This window comes from Molothrus ater, chromosome 15, assembly GCF_012460135.2.
Source record: "Molothrus ater isolate BHLD 08-10-18 breed brown headed cowbird chromosome 15, BPBGC_Mater_1.1, whole genome shotgun sequence".
NCBI lineage: Eukaryota > Metazoa > Chordata > Aves > Passeriformes > Icteridae > Molothrus > Molothrus ater.
In genome coordinates, this window is record NC_050492.2 from 5218254 (window position 1) to 5239709 (window position 21456).

The 21456-nt window shown below is 40.7% G+C and overlaps 1 protein-coding gene across 2 annotated transcripts in view; it reads right to left on the reverse strand.

Moving 5' to 3' along the window:
* TENM2 (teneurin transmembrane protein 2) overlaps positions 1-21456 on the reverse strand; it is a 737821-nt gene that overhangs the window by 611005 nt on the left and 105360 nt on the right. Inside the window, exon 3 of one of the 2 annotated variants that reach the window (XM_036391814.2) lies at positions 17640-17686. The gene's annotated coding sequence lies outside the window, so the exon portion shown is untranslated. Of the gene's footprint in view, positions 1-7842; positions 8009-17639; positions 17687-21456 lie in introns of those variants that run through there. The other variant, XM_036391811.2, reaches the window with a different exon arrangement.

Below are 21456 nucleotides of genomic sequence, written 5' to 3' on the forward strand. Positions count from 1 at the left end.
CCTCACCTCTCACCCCTTCTCTCCAGCAGTGACATCTGCTTGTGCAAGGCAAGGGGAAGCTCTCTCTCACTCAGCCCATCAGTTACTAATCCTCACTGGAAGCACAAGAAGGGACACAGAAGCAGAGGAGCTGCAGCTCTCCCTGCAGGCTCCGAGGGCGGCACAGGGGTCTCCCAGGTGCTCACCCACAGCAGCCAAGCTCCGGTGGAGCCACGGCCCCAAGGGCACTCTGAGACACAAACACACACCCCAGGGCACTGAGGCATTATCCAGGGTAATTTTTTCCCTGTGTTTTTCTCCTTCTCCCCTTCTTCATGGCCCAGAGGGAAAGAGCTTGCTGTTTATAGGCAGGCTGCTGAAGCAAGGGGTAGCACCTTGCTGGGGAATGATCTGAAGGGAGCAGGAGGAAGAGAGTGATGACAGCAATCCATTGAGGAGTCACTATCTCAGCTTTGTTCTTGTGCAAGGCATTTTGGTTATGCACATGGAGAGCTCTGTCTCTCCTTTGCCCTGCAATGCTGAAACAAAGTGCCATGATGATATTTCCAGAGGGCCTGCTGTATAAGAGTACTGAAATAATTGTGACTTTGATAGCCTGGAAAAATGCTGCAGCAAATTGTGCTTCAGCACTGGTCCTGGCCACTGCCATGATTCTGAAATCTGTTTTGTGCAGCTCCACTCTGGTGTCATCTCTCAGCCTCAGGTATGCTGCACAGAGCAAAGAGGGTGACAATGTTCTGGATTTCAGTCAGCATTCCTTAGCAGGTAGAAAAGCTGAAAGAAAAGACAGCTGCACAGCTTATTCTTTACTCCACAGCTGAGGCCAGTGGTGTCAGCTAGGATTTGCACTGCAATACCACATACTTCAGAATTGCTTAATAAAGCTGTGACCTCCAAATTCAGCACTGCACTAAGAGAGTTTTGCTCTGTGCCCACAACAAGCAGCTGCAGAGATGGGGAAAGAGAAGACTTAGGTCGGTCTCTATGCAGGGAGAGAAGTAAAGCAAGCTGACTTCTCTGCTAAAACAAAAAAGGTTAAGTTCCTTTTGTAGCCAAGGCTATAACACAAATCTTTATTACGATCCTTGCTTTTTAGATTATTAATAATCTACCTGACAGTCCACTTCCCATAAATTTTTCCTGAAAAGACTCAACTACCAAGCACATGCATTTATTTCAGGTGACTTGAACAGAAATACTTTTATAGTGCTTTTTTTTTTCAAGGATTTTCCACACACAGAGATCCAAGACCAAGTCCAGAAGGACACTAAGAACTCAACTTGAGTACAGCAAACAGGATTTTTTTCATCATCTTATAGGCACCCACTCATGTTTAAATAGTAAACTTTCTTTGAAAACTTCTTCTGTATTGCCTCACTCTCAACAGCAATTTACAGTTTCCCTTTACAGTGTTTTTGTGTGTTCTTTAGCTGCTATTTAGGCCACAGGTTCCCAAACCAGAAGGAACAGATCAAACGCATTCACTATGGGAATTTTCTGTATCTTCACTTCAAGCTGGACCCCCGTGTGTCACCTGTATGTTTACATAAACTCGGTCATGTTTTAGGTAACTGAACACGTTATAGAAACACCAAAAAAAAGGAAACTGCTACAAGATTATTAAAATTGCTAATCCACTTCCATGGTACTTTTGTGTTTACTCAAAGCTGTAGTTAAATTTATCAAGTTTCAATTCATTCAAATATTCTTCTGTAAAATAAGATTTGCCTAAAATTTTACTGTGATTAGAAGGGGTCTGACAAAAAATCTTCTTTGTGAGACCCAGTAATAATTCTTTTGATTTTAATGCTGTCAGCTATGTTGAAGTAGGAGAGAAAACTATCTCCCTACCTTCTCAAGGCTTATTTCTGTGGATGCTCACATGTGCATGTTCTCATGGGAAACCAGAAACCAGCTAGAGCTCGCTCTCCCAAAAACCATAGACAATGTGAAAATATTTTCTGTGTCAAAGTACATGGAGAAATGTTAGGAGAAGTGCCCACCCTAGAAAACATCCCATAAGAGAAAGGTCTGTGTTCCAGATTATGCTTTTGCCACCTCCTGAAGGAGCACAACCCTCTGAGCCCAGACCCAAAACCAAACACACCAAGAGCCTGCATGTGAACATCTCACCCTACAGCATCTGTAATCAGGAACTAGGATGGAAAGTATATCTATATAAATATATATATATATATATATGTTAATATATCTAAATCTCTAGTAATGGCCAATTAGGTATCTACACAGTGACAGCAGAACTGCATACCACTTGTTTTATTTGGTTCAGAAAACTCATTTAATGTGGCAAGCATGAAGTGTAAAACACTTTTCCCTAGGGAATGTATTTTTATACAGTAGGATAAATTTAATATTTACTTTATTTCAGTAGACTAATTTTTCCTCCAGAATCTGAATCAAACATAGGATTTACTGAAACATTGGCAAGTAAAGTGAACTTTATTTTCAAGACCAGAAAGCTTCTTTCTAGTGTCATTGTTATATTTCAATATCTGGTATTCTGCCTTTCTAAACATTAATTTATTATTTTTGTTGTTGTCATTGTTGGAAAAGGTACATACCATTGGTTTAGTATGTGGTACAAGTATTGGAGCACACTATTATGATAACTTATTCTCCTTTTTTTAGAGAGATTAGAAAAGTCACTAGGCAATTACACTCAGAAAAAGCTTTGGAAAAATCTATTATTTATATTTAGTAGGATTTCCTGTATTTTGCTGTTTCACATCTAAGCCCTACGCTCCTACACAATGGCTTCATAAAAGAATTTTTATAGTTTCCACTTACATACAGTTATCTACCCCTCTTAAACTTAATACAAGACAGATTTCTACAACACAGGGTACAGGGCCACTCAAAACCAGAGCAGAACCAACACTCCTCAATCAATTGTTTAGGAAAAGTGACTTCCCTAAAAATTATCCCCAAAGTAAAGTAAAAGTAAAAAAAGAAAGAACCCTGTTGAGAGTTAAGGGAACACACCTGAAAGTTCCCAGGAGGCACAGCAGCACCCACCTGGAGACAGGCTCAGCTTCTGTACCTGGGCACACTGGTGGGAAAAGCTCCTCTGGGACTGGTTCAAAAACCCGACACTGATGCTGTCCCTGTGCCTGACAGTGCCCAGGATAAGCAGCAGAGGCAGTTTTGTTTCTGTCCCTTTCCCTGCTCCCCCCAGGCAGCGCCTGAGATGAAACCATTGCTCAGGTGCCTCTCCCAGTGCACAGGTCCAGCCTGGCCTTCTCTCCACCTTCTTCACACAGACTGCACCCAGAAGCTATTTCTATCCTCCTCAAGGGTTTCACTGATATGCTCATTAAGGGTTTTAGATAGCCTTGCACCACCCTCTGAACAAGCCCTGGTGTTTTCCTTGCCTGTGTGGGCTGAGAAACAACAGATAAATCTGGAGAACTGACACCAATTCAAAGCTTTAAAGGATGCTACTAAAGGTAAAGGCAAGGTGCCTCAAATTACTAAGAAAATCCCTCCAAGAGCATCTACTTATGTATTTTATACTATTTTAACACATATTTGTAGTTCTGAAAGGTTAGTTAAACATTTTGCCTAAATGTGTTTTTGCTAAGAAGTCTCTTCAGAACAAACAAAAAGAATGAACACCCTATTATCCAAAATCAAAAAGGGTGATACCCTGTTCTTAATTTCACCATATTGAGTTGCATTATAGTTAAAATCAAAACAACTCAAAGAAAATAATCACAACAAAAAATCCCCAAAGCCAAACCACCCTTCCAAAGTGAAACTTTATTTCCATTCATCAGAGATAAAACTGTATCTTCTGTAAAACCTGTTCCAGAGGGAAAGAAAAAGGCATGGCTTAAGATCAGCTGTTTGCCTGACTATTGTCCAGAATGAGTCTGAATACAGCCACTGGTGTAAAGCAGTGTGTGCACCATGTATCCATTCACAACCTGCTCAGCTAAACACAGAAGTTTGTAATCCAATGTTGTGCAGCTTGTCACTAAAAATCTTATAATTACATCCCTGTTTGGATGACTACTGGGTTATTAATGCTCAGCAATAAAGATGAAAGTAGACAATTTATTACTATTTGGCACTGAATGTCAATCAATTCAACTAAAAAGAACCTATTTAAATATAATAAAAAATGAATTATATCTAAGCTTAGCATGCTTCCTCCTTATCTGAAAAGTCTATCTGATTATATTGAGTTAGTCAGCCAGGTGGATTTAAACCAATGTATTTGAACTTCACCAGCATTATGGGATCCCACTGCAGAGCAATAATTGTGAGACAAAACTGAGCTAACAGAGGATGGCCCAGAGTCTCTTTTCAGTGCTGTGTGGATCAGGGGAGGCTGTGCTGCAGGGAACCACTGTGAGAGCAGCAGGAGCAGGGGCTCTCCGAGGCTGCAGCCACAGCCAGCAAACAGAGCTGGAGCAGCCTGTGGCTGGAACAGGGTGACACAGCCAGAGCCACTCCGTACTCCACTAAGAGCACTCTGTGCAGGAGCTGCTTTGTGCAGGAAGAAATTAGAAAGATGAGTCACCATCAATTGGCATGAAGGCTCTGGGATGTGACACCTCCGGTCACAAAGTGGGGACCAGCTCTGCTTGTACTGAGTATCAGCAAAACCTTCTTTGCTGTTGTAGCACAGTGAGTATTATATTAAACTGTTCTTCCTGATAAAGATCTTGTGAAATTGTAAGTAAAGCATAGTTCAAAAAAAAAAAAAAAGCCTGGGAAAAAACTTGCCATTTCCATTAAATATTAACCTTCTGAAAGAGCAAGTAAGGACTAAAACATCTCTTATCTTAATTAGTTTAGTAGAAATGAATTTAATTTATATTGTAAGGTTGTATTTTCTATTACAGATCCAGGGCAAGGAAGGGCAAACTTTTTAGAACTATCCATTTATATAAAAGAATATTATTGTTTAAAGGATCAGCCCAATAATTTTTTGGTCTTATCTTTAAGCATGGACTTCAGTGGTGCTCCTATGTGCATCTTTTGCCAGAAACATTAAGGACTGAGGGATTGAATTCACAGTAAAATGCAAACAAACACAAAACAAACATTGGTATATTGACTTGAGTACTCTAATAGTGGATAGAGCTTTGTCTTCATCCAATTTGACTTTCAGTTTAGTTTGACCTCTCAGACAAGAAAGTCTAGACATTGAACTTGATTGAACTCAACAATTTCCCTTTCCTATGTTGTTCTAAATAATTTTAAGCACACAATCACTAATACAGCTAACACCATGACTTAGACTCTAACAGTAAAGCTGCTCACAGGAAATGTACTTTGACTGCAGAAACAAAAATGTCAGTATTTGACAGGAAAATGCCAAAACCATGTCGTGTATGGAAAGTTGATGTACAGATATATACATCAGAAATAAAACAGTTCTTTAAAAAGGCAAAGAAATGCAACTATTAGCCCCCTCAAATCAATAACCTCTGGTAATCTCTGTGACCTAACAAGAGAAAGCACCTCCTCAATTCTTCCCTGCAGCTTTGACTTTTAGTGTGAAACATTACAAGTGAAAATACAGTTCAGGTTAATTACAGGAAAACATTACTAGTGATCCTCACGTGTTAATTCTCCCCATGCAACACAAGCAGTTAAAAGCTAATCACACAGAAAGACCATTATTTTAATTATCCCTATTAAAAATAACATGTAAAGGACTAAAATGTTATTGTTTCCTATGAGCACTGTCTTAATAGAAATGTTTTTTTTAAAGCAGAATAAAAATTCAAACATTGTCTGGACCAAAACTTTTTCTTTAAAAGAACATGCTGTAAACATGTTAATAATTGGATTAAAAATTACTTCTTTGAGTTCTCAGGCATTGCCAGGACACTAAGAAACCACAGCTAGAAAAGTTTTCCTCTTAAAATGAATTAAAACTCAGACCTCACAGTTGGTTTTTTGAATACCACACAATCTATATGGGTGTAATGTAAGACTAGTTTATTTATTACTCAGCAACTAGGAACCTCAGCATATGGGCCAAGCCAAATTAATCATCAACCTGATTTGCCAAGGCACAGGAAAATGATGCTCAGATACATTGTTTATATGTATTTTAAATCTTGACAAAGCAAGAAATGTTCCTTATCATCAGGTTGTCATCCCCTTGTAAGAACTGACTTTACCCCTAGAACAGACCAGTTGCTATTCTGTCCAGTGGTTCTGTACCAGCTGAATGACAAATACAAATATCTTACAGAAAGAACCATCTTTCTCAATTCCGCTGAAGTTTGAAGAAAAACTTTGGAGTCTGTACAACCACTGTAAGCTGTTACACTTACCTCAGGTAACCATACTAACAGGTGAGGCTGCTCTTTCATTAACACTGCCCTTAACAGAGACTGTGGCTTAATTACAACAGATTTTAAGCAGCATTCCATAAAATGCCCTGTGAGATGCTGGATGGCTACAGAGACTTATTGACAGTCTGCATTCTGTATTGTTACAGCAAAGCTTTATATTCTTAAATTGCTAGAATGCTGCTCCTTCTACACTTTACTTCCCTAGGACACATGCATTTTGAATATCTTTGATCTTACATAATCTTCTAACTACACAACTGAACCTTACAAACAAAGTCTCCTTAATTCTGTGTTCCTGCATTTTAATTCTGTTTCCTCCACATAATGCAAGAATCTGTAAATTTAAACAAGTACAAGCCAAACATTATATATAAATATTTAAATATTTATGCACACACATATACCCACACACAGACAGTACTTGCCATTTCATTCTGAGCCTTTTAGAAGGACAGAACACTTAAGCAGGAAGTAAAAAAAAAAAAAAAAGGCATAAAAGCACATATTAGGACATCAGTACCATTAAATCTCCCGAAATTGCTACAAATAGATGTTTACACAAGAATCCTAACAAGAAGTGCTGAAAAAGGAGTCTGGTTCAAAGGCAGAGAGTTAAGAGCTCAATTCGCACCTGATTTCAATTTCAGTCTGGGTGTATGCAGGAGCCAGAGCAGTCTCTTGTCAAAGTGCCACTCCACGGCAGGTGTAGCAGGGACGCGCTCCGGTGTCAGCACACGCCGGAACATTGTCTGAGCGCTGGATGTGATACATGCCAGCAACCCCTGCCTCCACAGCCAGGAATTTATTATCCACAGCCATTCCCAAACAGCTCAATCGCGGGGCTACGCGTGAAACACCGAGGCGCTTCGGTGTTTATTACCTTCGCAAACAACAAAATATCACCGTCCCTCCGTGCTGTGCTCCCCGCAAATCTGCGGCAATGATGCAAAGCAGCTTTTTTTTTTTTTTTTTTTTAATTCCCTTTCGGAATACAAATGCCTGCCTTCTCCTATTGCTGCCTGTTCCTAGCCGAGACGCACTGTGGACAATAGTTTCTGAATCAGCGATACCTTCCCACACTGTTGGCAAACACTGAAGAAATAAATAATACCATTGTACTACAATCTCGGAAGAAAAGGGGGAAAAGAAAGTAAATAAACAAATTAAACCCCAGCAGCTTAAAAAAAAAAAAAAAGCAAAGACTACATTAAAACACGGTGAAAACATAAGAAATACCAGCGGTTAAGGATGAGGATTAATGGGCAGCAGCGGCAGTTATTGCGGAGGCACGGAGAATCCTCCTTGCCTGGAACTCATGCAAGTAATGACCTCTCCAAGTGCTGAATCCCGCGGCTCCGACACCCGCACCCGCACACGCATCCCAACTTGGCAACTCCACCGCGCAATTACAGCGGGGGCTGCCGGGGCCACGGAGCCCCGAGCGCTGCGGAGAGGGGAGGAGAGCCCCGGGCATGTCGGCAAGTAAGAAGTGAAGAGCATTTACCGGCAGCAGCGGCGGCGGCAGCAGGTTGAGCAGCCCGAGCGCCTCTCACCGTCTCTGGGCGATAACTTCGCACCGGTGCGGATTCCTTCAGTGAGGAGGGGACACCCCTTCCTTCCCTGCCCTTCCCCGCCTTGGCTCTGCTCTCGCTGCGCGTCCCGTCCCCGCTGACACCGGAGCGGAGGCGGCAGCGGCGGCTCCGGGCAGCGGCTCCGGGCAGCGGCAGCGGCGGCAGCGCCTCAGCCTCGCGCCGCCCCCGGGGAGCGCGGGAGCCGCGGCCGCGGGGGGAGCGCGCGCCGGGAGAGCGGGCGGGCGGGCAGGGGGAGCGCGCGCGCGCGCACGCCGCGGTCCCGAGGCGCGCGCACGGCCCTCCCCGCGGGTGCCGCGCGCGCGCCGCAGCCAATCGCCGCGCTCGGCGCACGGGCGCGCGCTGGCGGGCGCGCGCGGCGGCGGCGCGGGGAGGGCGGCGGAGCGGGGACGGGGACGGGGACACGGACAGGAGCGGCAGCACCGGAGCCGCCGCCGCCAGCGCGTCCTTGTTGCCTTGACCGTCCCTGCGCACAGCGGGCCGTGCCCCGGCCGGGCGCTGCCGCAGCGGCGCGGGAGGCGGGGACGCCCGGGGTCCCCGGCGGCGGGATGCTCGTGCGGGTCGGGAGGGGATGCGGGTCAGGGGAGGATGCGGCTCGGGAGGGGATGCGGGTTGGGAAGGGATGCGGGTCGGAGGGGATGCGGGTCGGAGGGGAGGGTCCCTTCCCGCGGCCGCCGCTGCGCAGCCCGAGGAGCGCGCGGAGGCGACAACAAAATCTGGGCAAGAGGGAAAAAAAAAAAAAAGAATTGTTAAAAAATCGCTTCCATCTTCTTGCCACGAGTTAGAGCCGTTCCAACGACTGTTGTCACTTCTGCAGAGCAGAATTGCAACTGCTTTAGCCTCAATCATCGTGTTCTACATAATGTTACTTCCAATTTGTGCGCAGAACACTTATCTTTTCTCTGAAATCATTAAACGTTGACTATTATTTAACCTTTAATTTCTCCCTCCACATTGCTACACATCTGTCAGACCACCAAAAACAGAAGTGTTAAAGCGGAGTAAATCAGGAAACAAGAGAGTGACAAAGTACAAGGCACAAGCTGATGGCAACCTGTAAAACTTGGTATGTATTTTTGGCAAGGCCAGGAGGAAAGTAGCAACTGAAATTAGCCAGGAACCAGAAACAGCAGTAAAAAGGAGCCTTGGACATGGGCAATGCACAGCAGCAGGGCTAACAGTGCCACAGATCGACTTCATGACTATTCCATACCACAGAAAATCCCTGTAGAGAAATGCAGCAAACTGGAGCACATTGGATTCGCTGTAGTTGGGGAAAGTGCACTGTAAATTTCTGATTAGAGAGAAACTACAGCAGAGTTAATTTTCCAACTGCAACTGTAGTTCTGTAACTGTCAACAAAGAGCCAGAGTTTTAAGGGGCAATCCAGAAACCAGCAGGGAAGCATCTCTCAGCTTTTCAAGGTTAATTGAGAAAAGGGGAGAGTTGAGCATACTGGTAGAGCTTGGTAAATTACATGCAATGCTATTGCTTGAGGACTGCATCTATTCACAGGAGTGAAGAAGATCCACAGAACTACAACTTCTCCCTGGCCTTGTCTCTTTCCATGGCATTTCACAGATTTCAAGATATGTCCTTGTCTCTAAAGCTGTGGTCAAGATTTTAATGTATATGCAGTGATGTTGATTCTGCAGAGAAACTTGTGTGCAGATATACTGTGGCAGTCATTTTACTGGAAATAACATTTCTGCTTGAAAATAAAGTAGATTGCAGAAATGAATGCTAGAGAAGTCTTAAAAGACTGTTGCAGTTAAGTAATGAGTTGTCCCTATCAGGAAGAAGACAGAATTACACTGAGCTTGGAAGTAAATCTTGTCAAACTACATTATGATGGATGTAAGTATCAGTGAAAAAGGTAATGGAAAGTCTGTAATAGCAGCCCATAAAACATTTGACTTGATGCTTATGATGATTAGGCAAATTAACAAAATTCAGAATTCATTCAGCTCATACAATCTAAAGATACTTGGAAATCTTCACCTCATTGGAGTGACATAGAGAATATTAGAAAGCTACTTAAACAAACCAGTGATTTGAGAGAGAACAAGCAAATGGCTTATTAAATGCCATGCAGCAAGGGTTTGTAGCTGGTCAATTATGATGGATTTGGGTTAATGGCACAGACCAAGCCAGTTGCCTTGGTAAGGTGGCCTCATTTGTTCCACAAAGCTGGTGAAGTCAAGGTCAGGCATCTAGTGAAAAAGAACACGGGTGACATTTCAGGTTGGGGGATTGTTTTCTGGAAGGCAGTTTACTATAAGCAGCATGAGTTTGTCCTGGTGAATAACTGAGTACATGCTCCCACTGTTCTGGGTTAGTGAAAATGACAGCTGGGAGTGGATGAGTATCAAAACAAAAATAACCAGAAGTTACAAGTTGAGGCAGTATCACCAAGACCAATGTGGGAATGCTGGCTTTGTGTCCACATTCAGGATTAAAGTTAACTATATAAATCCAGAATATCTGAGAGACAATTATTATAAGTTTTAGAAGAATAAGCGTGTTTTATCCCTAAAGTGAGTGTCCTAACACAAGACAGGGAACCATGCTTCCTCTTCCTCTTGTTCTCTGTTTAAATTGATCTTGGATTCCTTCAGATGTGGTGGTACAGCTTCAATGGAAGGCAGGTTTGTTCCTATCCCTTTTATCTGCAGGTAAGGGTATTCTCCTGGGAGTGGCAGTGAATATGCATGAGGCTGCAGAGAATAACCCAAACACCTAATTTTCTTGGGTTAGGTCTCTAACTACTGGATTAGTCAGTAAAAGGTCCATAGGCTACTCCTCCTTTAGCAGATTTAATACATTAGCTCTGTTTAGTTCTTTGGAGGAAAGAATATGCATGCCTACCTTCAAGAACAAGTTCCAGGCAGCAAATCTGAAGTGAATATAAGTGTGTTTCTTCAGCTTTTATTTAGGTGTTTGGGGAATGAGGCTGCAGCTGTGTCACTGCCCTGTTGCTGCATCAGCCAGTGCTCCATGGCTGAGCTGAAAAGGCACAGCCTGGAGCCTGCACATGTTCCCAGCTCCAGCCCTCAATGCCTTCAGGGGCTCTCTCAGAATCACCTTGTCACTTACATAGCCTGCTGACAGGAGAGCATCTTGTCCACTCTCAGAAGGGCCACGGCTCTCTCTTTTCACACTTCTTTGAAAAATTGACCTTCAGTGTGATTTGAAAGGAAAGAAGAAAGGAGGCAACAAGAAAGATTAGCAGTTTACTGGTGGTAACTGCTGGATGCCTGTCCTCTTGCCTTTTAAGCACACGTTTGAATTTTCTAACCTGGAACTGCTGATTTTTCAGTGTGTCCCTATACATCATTATTTCTCTATTAGTATGTATATGCTCCACCACACACACTGCTATAGCTTGATCAAAACAGGCATGATAAAAGGATTTCTGGAAGCTGATGCTATATAAATACATTTTACAATGAAGGGGAAATTTTAGGAGTGCAGCTTGTTAGTAATAGGAACATTTTACCTATGGAATGTGTATTCTGGTCTTGCTTAGATTCAAAATAGGATCTTTCTGGAAGTTATATTGCATCTGAAATGTAAGTTACAGGATTGATGGAGTGGTTACCTGGGGGAAGTTCACTGGCTGGCATCACACAAGAGGTCATTCCAGCTGATAGCCATAATTTTTTCCAACCCTGTAAGCTGGAAATTGTGAAATGCAATGATCCATTGTAACAACATAAGACTCTTCAGAATAAAGAGAGAGCTTATCTTCCTGAACAATGCCTCTCAAATGTTTTAATGTGTTGTAAAGAGGATTATTTTAATTAATTGGTACAATTTCCTACCTTTATCATATATACTGCAATATCATTAGTCAGTCGTGCACCTGATTTAAATGTCCAATTTTCATTCCTAATCCTATGTCTGCAATTGCATAGTAAGAAATTATGGAAAAATTAATAATAATAAAAAAATACACATAAGAGTGTTTCTCTCTGTTCCAAGGAAGTAACCACACCATGGTATGGGAGAAGTAGCTGTTTATCATGTAGTGAGCACCTAGCAGAGGAGTGGCATGATACACAATTTTAACACACTGGTATTACCTTCTTTGGTAATTCAGTAAGTGTGGTGTATGTTTGACATTGCAATAAGCAAGTTTGTTTCACCTCCTAAATATTGCCAGAAGCTCGGTGTAATTCATCAGACAAAAAGAAAGGAAAGATGTTGAAATTGTACTAGTATTTTCAGGTAGTTTCCAGTCTCTTTAGCCTTTTTTCTTCCCTTCCCTTTTATAGGCAGCCTTATTCTTATAATTGTAAGAATGATAGCCTGTCTTTGAAGTGGCTCAAATGGAAGCACCAAGCAGGTAGAAAGCCACTTGCAATGTGCTTGCACAGCTCTCAACAATGCAAAGCCATCAACAAAGTTGCAGTTTTGGAAGAAGAAGAGGGGGCAAAAAAAGATGGAAAGTCCTTACACCTGCTCAGTAGAAAGTTAAGAAAATGTGAAGACTTTTATAGGCATGGAATGCTGTTGTACTTTGAGGAATTGCTGTCTGCAGATGAGCAGGTTCAGTATGCACAGCCATCCCTAGTGGATGCAGAACTCTGCAGAACACCCCCTGTGTGCCTTGGTGTGTGTTCTGTACACAGCAAACTCTGAACTGACACACCTGGCCTCCTTTTTCCCTACAGCTGACCACAAATAGTTGAAAGGAGTTTGGAAGAATATGGCTGTCAACAAAGTGTAAAGTGGATTAGTACCAGCTGCAAGCAAATGATGAGTCTTTGCTCATCTGGCTGACCAAGAGGAGAATTCACCAGTCACTGAGAAGAATTTTTGTGTTTAAATTGTTCAGCTCTCAGGAAAAACACATTGTGGGTGTTAAAATTAGGTGTCACTGTTGCAGAATTGGTAGGATGCCCTGCTTCCAGAGTAGTTATATTTAGGATTATCACATAAGGCTTATGTGATAATCCTAAAGCACTAATACAATTGTTAAATAAAGACACAAATATCAGGGCCATTCTTACTCTGTGAATCAGGGCCCAGGTCTCTTACCTTCTTCTGGCCCAACCAGTTACTGGAGTCATACTGGTTTCCAATGACTTTCTAGATGCCAGATCCCAAATACTGAAATCTGAGTATTGTCATTGCTCTTGTAACATTAATGGAAGACAGAGTTGTTAACTATTCCTCAGTTTGGCTTGGCAAGCTCCTGAGTGTAATTGCAATGTTAATTCTCTCAGCCATTTTAATGACTCTGACACCACAGAGGATGAACAGTTTCACTTGTATTGCTGCTGCAATTACTGAGAGGTTGTAGCCATTACATTAAGAAAAACTATTTGCTTTATGTACTTGTCTGTATATGGTTTTTGAGAGTGGGAGAAAATACCACCAGGTGATTATGATAAAAACCATGGAGGTCAGGGGGTGTTCTGGATGGCAACAATGAGTTCACTGACAGAGCGAGCTGAGGATGAATTCAACATTTATTTCTGATGTCAGGAGTGGTTTTAGCTCAGCTCTGCCTGAAGTGGTATTGGTGTGGATGAGGTACCCCACAGACACACACTCTGCACGAGATGGAATGAGGCTGATTTTAGGTAAATGGCACCACACACAGACAATTCTAGTACCTAGTCTAAGTGAAAGGTCACTGCGATTGGTTTAGTCACAAGTGGTAGAATAAAATATCTGGAACATTATCCAGAGAAGGAAAAAAAGGCAAGTAGGAAGGTGTAAAGGATGAAGTAGCTATTTTACATAAGATTGAAATTACTTCAGTCAGTCCAAGATTTGAAGCCAGCCTCAAAAGCAAATGTTAAGTTTGCAGTCTGCTTCAGCAGTGAGCCTGTGAACTGGAAGGTGCATGTGAAAATTCAAGGAATAACTGGGGACACAATGAAGAGAAAAAACCCCAAAAAAAACCAAAAAGCAAAACCAAACCAAACCAAACCAAAAAACCACAAAGAAACAAAACAAACAAAACAAAACAAACAACAAAAACCCCACAAAAAGCCAAGGCAAAACTAGAAGTATCCAAAACATAAACAGAATGTGCAGTTTGTGACAGTTTGCCTTCTGAGTGATACACATCTACCCCTATATGAACTGCCAATGCAAACTTCACCAACAGAATTTGTTCCTTTTAAATAAAAACACTCTGGAGACTGAGGGAGGAATTAGAGGGTGGGGAAAGTGGAATTTGTGGTCTGAAAATACTTTCACAGATCAGTGAATATTTTAGCTTTCACAGGCTCACTTCCCATTATGAAATATAATAGAACAATATTTTTTCTTAGTACACAAGGTCTATCAAGAGAATGAAAAATGCTAGATAATAATAAACCAACATAAATTTTCAGAATTGGGATAACATTTTTTTCCAGCATTTACCATGAATTCTCTGGCATTGCACAGCATTTTTAGTAAAATAATTAAATATTAGAGGTAGGTCTTTAAGGAAGCTGTTAGTTAATTTTACTTTTGCTCTGTTCAACCTTAATTTGGCCCCATCTTTCATTGCTAACTTTTATGTTCTGTGCCTTCTTTTGCCCTCTTTTCTTTTAATGCAAAGTATTTCCTTGAAAAGGACTTCCATACAAGCACACAAAAGTATTCAGCTGCTTAATTTATCTTCTGACAAAATCCAACAACTCCATTCAGGATCAGAGCCCTTTTTTTGCTACTGACTAAAGAGGATGACACAGTCCTCTCTCTGTGAAGGTCGTGGTTTAAGTGCCTGATTTCCTGAATACTGTATGAAAGAAGGATGATGAACTTAGCTGTTATCAGCTACTTTGTGTGAGGAAAGGTGCAAGATAAAGAGGAACTTTTCATGCCTGATCTCCTTTCATTATCTGTTGTGTTAAACTGCACTGAGCAGTCCCTGAGAAGCCCAATATTTAATGCATTGGCTATAGCAGCACTGGGCAATAGATTTATAAAGTGATATGGTAGACACAGTTTACTTGCTGTAAATATGTATAATGCAAAGAAAGACATCCATTTATCACTTCTACCAGTATGAACTCCTGCAGTGCAAAAAGAAATTAAGGCAGCCATAGAAGAATGGGAAGTTTGAGCAGGAAATATGTTTTCAGGGATGTAGAATCTACAATGTGTGTTTTAAAGTTACAAAAATACCAAGAATCACTAATGAAATTATTTTTTCATCACTAGTGAAACATGATTTTTTTTTTAACTGTAGATAAATAGGAAAGAATAAACGAAAACTGAATTGAAGGGTTTATTATGTCTGGATGTTTTATAAAGTAGAAATTTAAAATGCTGGAAAAGGGAAGAGAATGCAAGTAATCCAAGGAATAAAGAGAATATTTACTCAACAAGATTGGTTTAATGTGTGTTTTCTTTTCTGTTGTTTTCTTATTTTAATATATATATATATATATATATATATATATATATATATGATTTTTAAAAATGTCATGTTTGCCATATAAAATCTGCCAACTTAGTGATCCACAATTTCCTTCTAGGTTTAATGTCACTTCACTGTAATTTTTCTGTATTTTCAAACAGTTTCACTTTCAGTGCTCATTAAAGCAATTATTTCTTTGCCTCCAAAGGAATTTGAAAATGCTGGTTAGTACCAGTACTTGCTCAGCAAGTTATTTTATTAAGTTATTCTTCCTACTCTCTTCCAAAGGCATGTAGGTATACTTCAGTTATTTAAAATACTTGTGTCAGTGCTCTCATTATTCAGTGTAAAATGTGAAAATGGCACATTTTCACACTGATACACTTTTGCAGAACTGACATTTGTGAAACTCTATTTATATGTTCTCTGCATTCTCCTGTCCTGTTAGTGTTAAAAAGGTGCAGGGAATCCTTTGTACTATTCCTGTCATAATTTCTGATTTCAGGAAAAAAAGGTGTAAACTGAGACTGTCAGATCCTCAATGAGAGCATATACATGGGATATATAGGTACCTCAAAAAGAGAACTTGAAATTCTTTCACTGTCTCCTGAGGAATGTGAAACTTATTTTACTAATACCAATATTACTTTTTTCCAAATTATCACTATTGAAATAGTAAACTGATATAGAAACTCTGAAATATAATATATTCAGTATAAAAACTTGTACAAAAAATTAATATAGAAAATCAAATGCAGTCTTTACATTGCTAGTAAGATTCTGGAACTGGAATTCACTCATCCTTGAGTTCATCATGCACAATTGATCCTGAGCATGCTGCAGTCTCTCAGGTCTGATGACCTGCTTCACTTAGAGAAAAACTGACTTTTCCAAATAAATATGACTCTAAATATAATTAAGGATATGTGGCAGCTCTGTAGGAAGACACAATCCATACTAATTCATTCATGTTCAAATTCAAACTCCAACACACGTCTAACAATGGGCCGCACAAAACTTGGTGTCTGTCCCTGACGCCGATTGTTACTCCTGGCATAATTAAGCTTGCCTCTGGCAATTAATCACCTTGCATGCCAAGAAACAGCGTGTTTGTCTTCATTAGCCTCCTGCATGGGAGCCTGCCCTTTGTGCCATGGAGCAGGAGCTCCAAACACCTGTCTGGCTGCTGAAGGGACAAGGATTGGCTGGAAGGGACCTGGATTCCATGGAAGGGAAGTGGATTCCATGGACAGGATGAGGATTCCATGGAAATAATGTGTATTCCATGGAAGGGACGAGGATTCCATGGAAGGGATGAGGAGTCCATAGAAGGGAGGTGGATTCCATGGAAGGGACCTGGATTCCATGGAAGGGATGAGGAGTCCATGGAAGGGAGGTGGATTCCATGGAAGGGAGAAGGATTCTGTTGAAGGGAGGTGGATTCCATGGACAGGATGAGGATTCCATGGAAATAATGTGTATTCCATGAAGGGACCTGGATTCCATGGAAGGCACAAGGATTCCATGGAAGGGACAAGGATTCCATGGAAGGGAAGCAGATTCAGCCATCCCAGGGGCTGCCCCTGTGGGAGGGGGCCAAAGGCAGCTCCAAAGGGCTGGGCTGGCACTCTGTGCATTGAGTGTGACTCCACAGCCATAGGAAACTCAAGTCTGTTTAAGACTATAATTTTGCATTTTCAGCTTCCTCGTATATTTTAATGAAAGACAAACAGAATTGTGGACAGTGCAAATTATTTTTCTTAAGTGAGAAAGAAAAGAGAGGATGCCAGGCTAATTTATTTGCTTTTGTTTGCATCTCTTTTTCCATGATTATCTTAACAAATGAGTTTACTAGCAGGAATGTTTGGTAAAATAATGAAGCAAATATTGTTAAATATTGTGATTATTCATAGCAGAACCTATAAGTCATGTTTCTCCAATTGGAAAAGAGAAATGTGTTGCACAACCTACATACCCATTCAAAAAGAGCTTGAATATTCAAAAAGCTCTGCTTATGAATGAATTACATAAAAAATTATGCATAGATATTATTCAGCAAACAGTTTGAACATATACATCAGAAAAACTAGTTTGTTTGGAAAACTTGCAAACACATAATGGAGCAAAGAAATTATTCATTATGAATTATTTGCACAGCATCTGTCTTACTTTCTCATGTTAATTGCCTCTGCTAAACCACATTTTCACCCCCTCAGTATGTAAATTTAAATGATTTTGCATATTCTCTGAATATCCAGTAAATGCCAGTTTCATTACCTTACCGCTTACATTTTTTTCTCTCTAATTGTACTGGCATTTATATAATTTTAAAATTTGACCTACCAGCTTCCTGTAGATTGCAACTTTTTCCTCTGGATTCTGATTTTTGCCTAAAACAGAAAAAGACCAGATATTAAAAAAATTAAGCCCATGCACATTGACTGCATTTGTGAAAGATCTCGTAAGGTGCGTGTTAATTCCTCCTGCATTTATAAAAGCTAGGGCTTGTTTTTAATCACAACACTTTAAATGTAATTATTATAAATCTAGGACATGACCCACAATTGATTGGAATTAACACAGAAAATTTTACTGACTTCTCAGAACTCAGAGCAGAGCTCCTACAGGAACTGGGTGATGTATCACCATATCCTTTTGTGCTTCTGCACTCTTGTGTAGAATTACTCGTTTTACAAATATAAGCTGATATATCAGGCAGTCTGACTTCCTGTAAAAATATCTTTTTACCCCCCTGAATTTTGTGAAATTTTGATTCTTAGACCACTGACTCATGTTGTCTCTCTAAGAAACACCATGAGAAGAAAATGTGCACATGGTATTCTATCTTTTCTTTGCCATCACTTCATACCAGCAGCAGAAACAAGTGTCTTGTCCAAAGCTGTCTGCTCTTAGAAAATAAATGCAAGTTTAACCCTTCAGGCCTGATAACATGAACAACCCCCTGGCAAAATCTGTCCCCCTGGGTCACTGAGAATGGGCCAGCCAGGAGAAGCCTCAGGATTGCCTCTCCTTTTTCAGCACACACTTTGATAGAGACCTGCAGAAAGCACTCAGAAAGCCTCAGTGCTGTGCTTAGAAACCAAGCTCTTTGAGATGCCCAAATACACAATTTTCTAATGGCATAAAACCTTCTGGTTAGTATTCCACCCTCAGTGTACCACAAAATACATAACCCCTGAAAATACTGTTTCTACTTTGTACCGAGGTTACAAAACACTGTGTTTACATGGGCAGAACTAAACATCCTTATTCATTTATTTGCTGGGGGCAGAAACCTGGCTGAATGCTTGCAGGAAATGTTTTGCAGCAGCCATTAGTCCTTTGCCAAGGCACAGGAAGCAGATGTTGCTGCCTGCACATCACTACTAAAAACTCAAGTTTTCTAGCATCCTAATGGATTAAAACATGGGAAAAGAACTCAGGATATTGTGTTATGATGCAGTGTTATGATATAGTGCTATGATACAGTATTTTTTCATTAATATCAAATTTCACTAACTTGTGCTCTACAGGTATTTGTGGGTCATGACAGAATTTCTGTTTTGAGAAGTTCCCAGTGCACCACAGACCTCAGCAGTATTTTCTGCTGCTGATCCATCCACCCTTCTGTGCTGTAATGCACCAGGCCTGGCTGTCAGATCAGATCTGAAATGAGCAGCACCAATGCAATTTTGGGCCTCATCTTCAGCGACTCATTTTTTTGTAATATACCTTTGGGCTACTAAACACATCTATAGGTTTCTCCTCAGGACAGGATGTGCTGTCCTGTATGCTTTAGCAGTTCAGTGAGCTGAGCTGATTCAAATGAGCCTTGAAATGTTAAATACAACTTGTAATATCAAATGCTCTCATATCAAATAATTTTCTTCCCCTGGATCCTAGGGAGATGAAGGACTCATGCAGTGACTGAAATGTCCACTACTTACATCAAATGTCCCAGCACTGGCTATATCATTATCTGCTCACTGGAGGAATGGCTGGAAAATACAACTTCTGACTTTATTTGTAAATCAAGCATATAAGGAGCATCTATCAGGTCCATATTCCAACAAGTGGATGTGAAATATTGAGTAACTGTGTCACAGTGTGACCAAAGCCTTCATGTACAACCCTGAGGTGATGTTTTCTTTGTAACTGGTGTAGAAATTAATTTTTGGGCTAGAGACCCAACTAAATGCAGTAGGGCTGCGCTTCAAATTTTCCTTCCTTCTGCTTATCTCAAAGCCCAGAGAAAGAAGTTGTCTTTTCTTTACTGTTTTTCTGCTTTTGCTTTCATATCTTGCAGCAGTGTCTGTTTACAGCTTGCTTACCTTCCTGTCCTTCTCAGCTGAATTAAGATGAAGTCTGGTTTGAATCATCCAAAATGCCTTCACCCAAACCTCTCCTGTGTGTTCAGACTTGAAAAGTGGGAACTATCCAGGCATTTGCTGCTTCTTTTCCCCTCCTTTGCTTTGCAGATGCAGAAGAGGCACTTAGAGAAGGGTGCTTGACCTCCTGGGCCTGCCCCTGTTTGCCAGTGCATCCCCTGTGTCCCAGTGCTGAGCCTGAGCTGGGTCTCCTGCCCTAATTCTGGCACCTTCTTACTGACACACATTTTTGTGCTATAATTAACTTAATTATCATATCATAAAGCAGCAGCATGATTTCGATCCATACACTTCATGGTAGCCTTATAAAAACCAAATATTTTGAAAGGTAATTAGTAAGGAGCTCAGTGTGAAAACCAGGAGATTGTGTTTTCCAGGACTGGCATTCTCATTGTAAATGCAGTAACACATAGGATCAAATGGCTCTGGAGATGCTCTTTGAAAAACTCTGAGAATGGCAATAGACTGCAAGTGGGCAGACCTCAGTGTTGCAAACAATTAAAAGAATTATATTAGCATATAGAAAATAACCCTTTCTGAATCCCATTTATTTCAGGATCCTATTTCAGGAGAAAATGTGGAGTCTCGATCCCTCTGTGGAACAACTGTTAACTGCATAATGACAGTCACAGCATACAGAAATGAGTAGGGAGTACTTTCATGGAAAGCATATTGTCATTTTCCTTGCACTGAAAGTCAAAGGCAATTAAAACATAATTTAATTAGAGAATATCTTATCAGCTGTAAAAAGTAAAATTGATTGATATGCAGTGTAGGGATAACTTGGCTGCTGCTATTTGTAAAGTGATGCTGAGGCTGACAAATTAGTCACTTGGTTTTTTTATTTGATAATTTCATGTATTTTTATATTTTCTTTCACCACTGAAAGCATTTAATTAGCTAATGTTTGATTGCTCATTGTTTGGAAATGGAAAATGTTACAACTGCATTGTGATTTGAAGAGTTGTTGGCCTTGAGATTAAGCATCTTGCATGACTACATCCTGCTCTCTCATTACTAAAAATATTTATCTGATAATAGGATTTTTCCTATGATTATTTTTGTCTGTGTTACCATCCAATAAGATGTTTTAGTCTCCAGCTTAAACATCAGATGAAGCTGGAAACAGGTCAGCATAGCTAAGAGCAGCTCCAAACGAGTGAGCAATGTCCTCACTTGGAAGAATCCGGATCACTGACCCAAGGGCTGAATTTGGCCAGGCAAGGAGGAGCCAGTCAGGAGGGATGAGCACTGACAAACCAGCAAACCTATTTCTATTTTTAAAAAGCCACAAAACAAAAGGGATAGCCAATTTATTTGTTTTTTCTTAAAACATCCCTCTTCCATTAATTAAACCAGAAATTTGTTCTCAGTCATTACATTACTTCAGTAAAGAGTTGCAGGGTGGTTTGAGTTAATAAATATTACAAAATATCCAGGTGTCCTTTTCTGTTAACTCTATTCTTTGGAAGAGGGAGAGTTGATGACACGGCCTCATGGTTTTTTGGCTATTTCTAATATTTCTCTTCTGCTAAGAGAATACAAGCAGACTAATGTCCATATGGATTCCAAATTAATGCATTACTTCCCTCAGAATGAGCACTTCTACAACAAAATCCTAGGATACTTTCAAAGGGCTGCTAAATGAATTAATTAAATAAATAATTTAAATTAAAGTTATAAATTAAATTAATAATTTAAATTAAATTCATCACTTGACTAAAACCAGATGCCAGTGCTTTAGGGGTAGGATTCCTGAACTTTGTAATGCC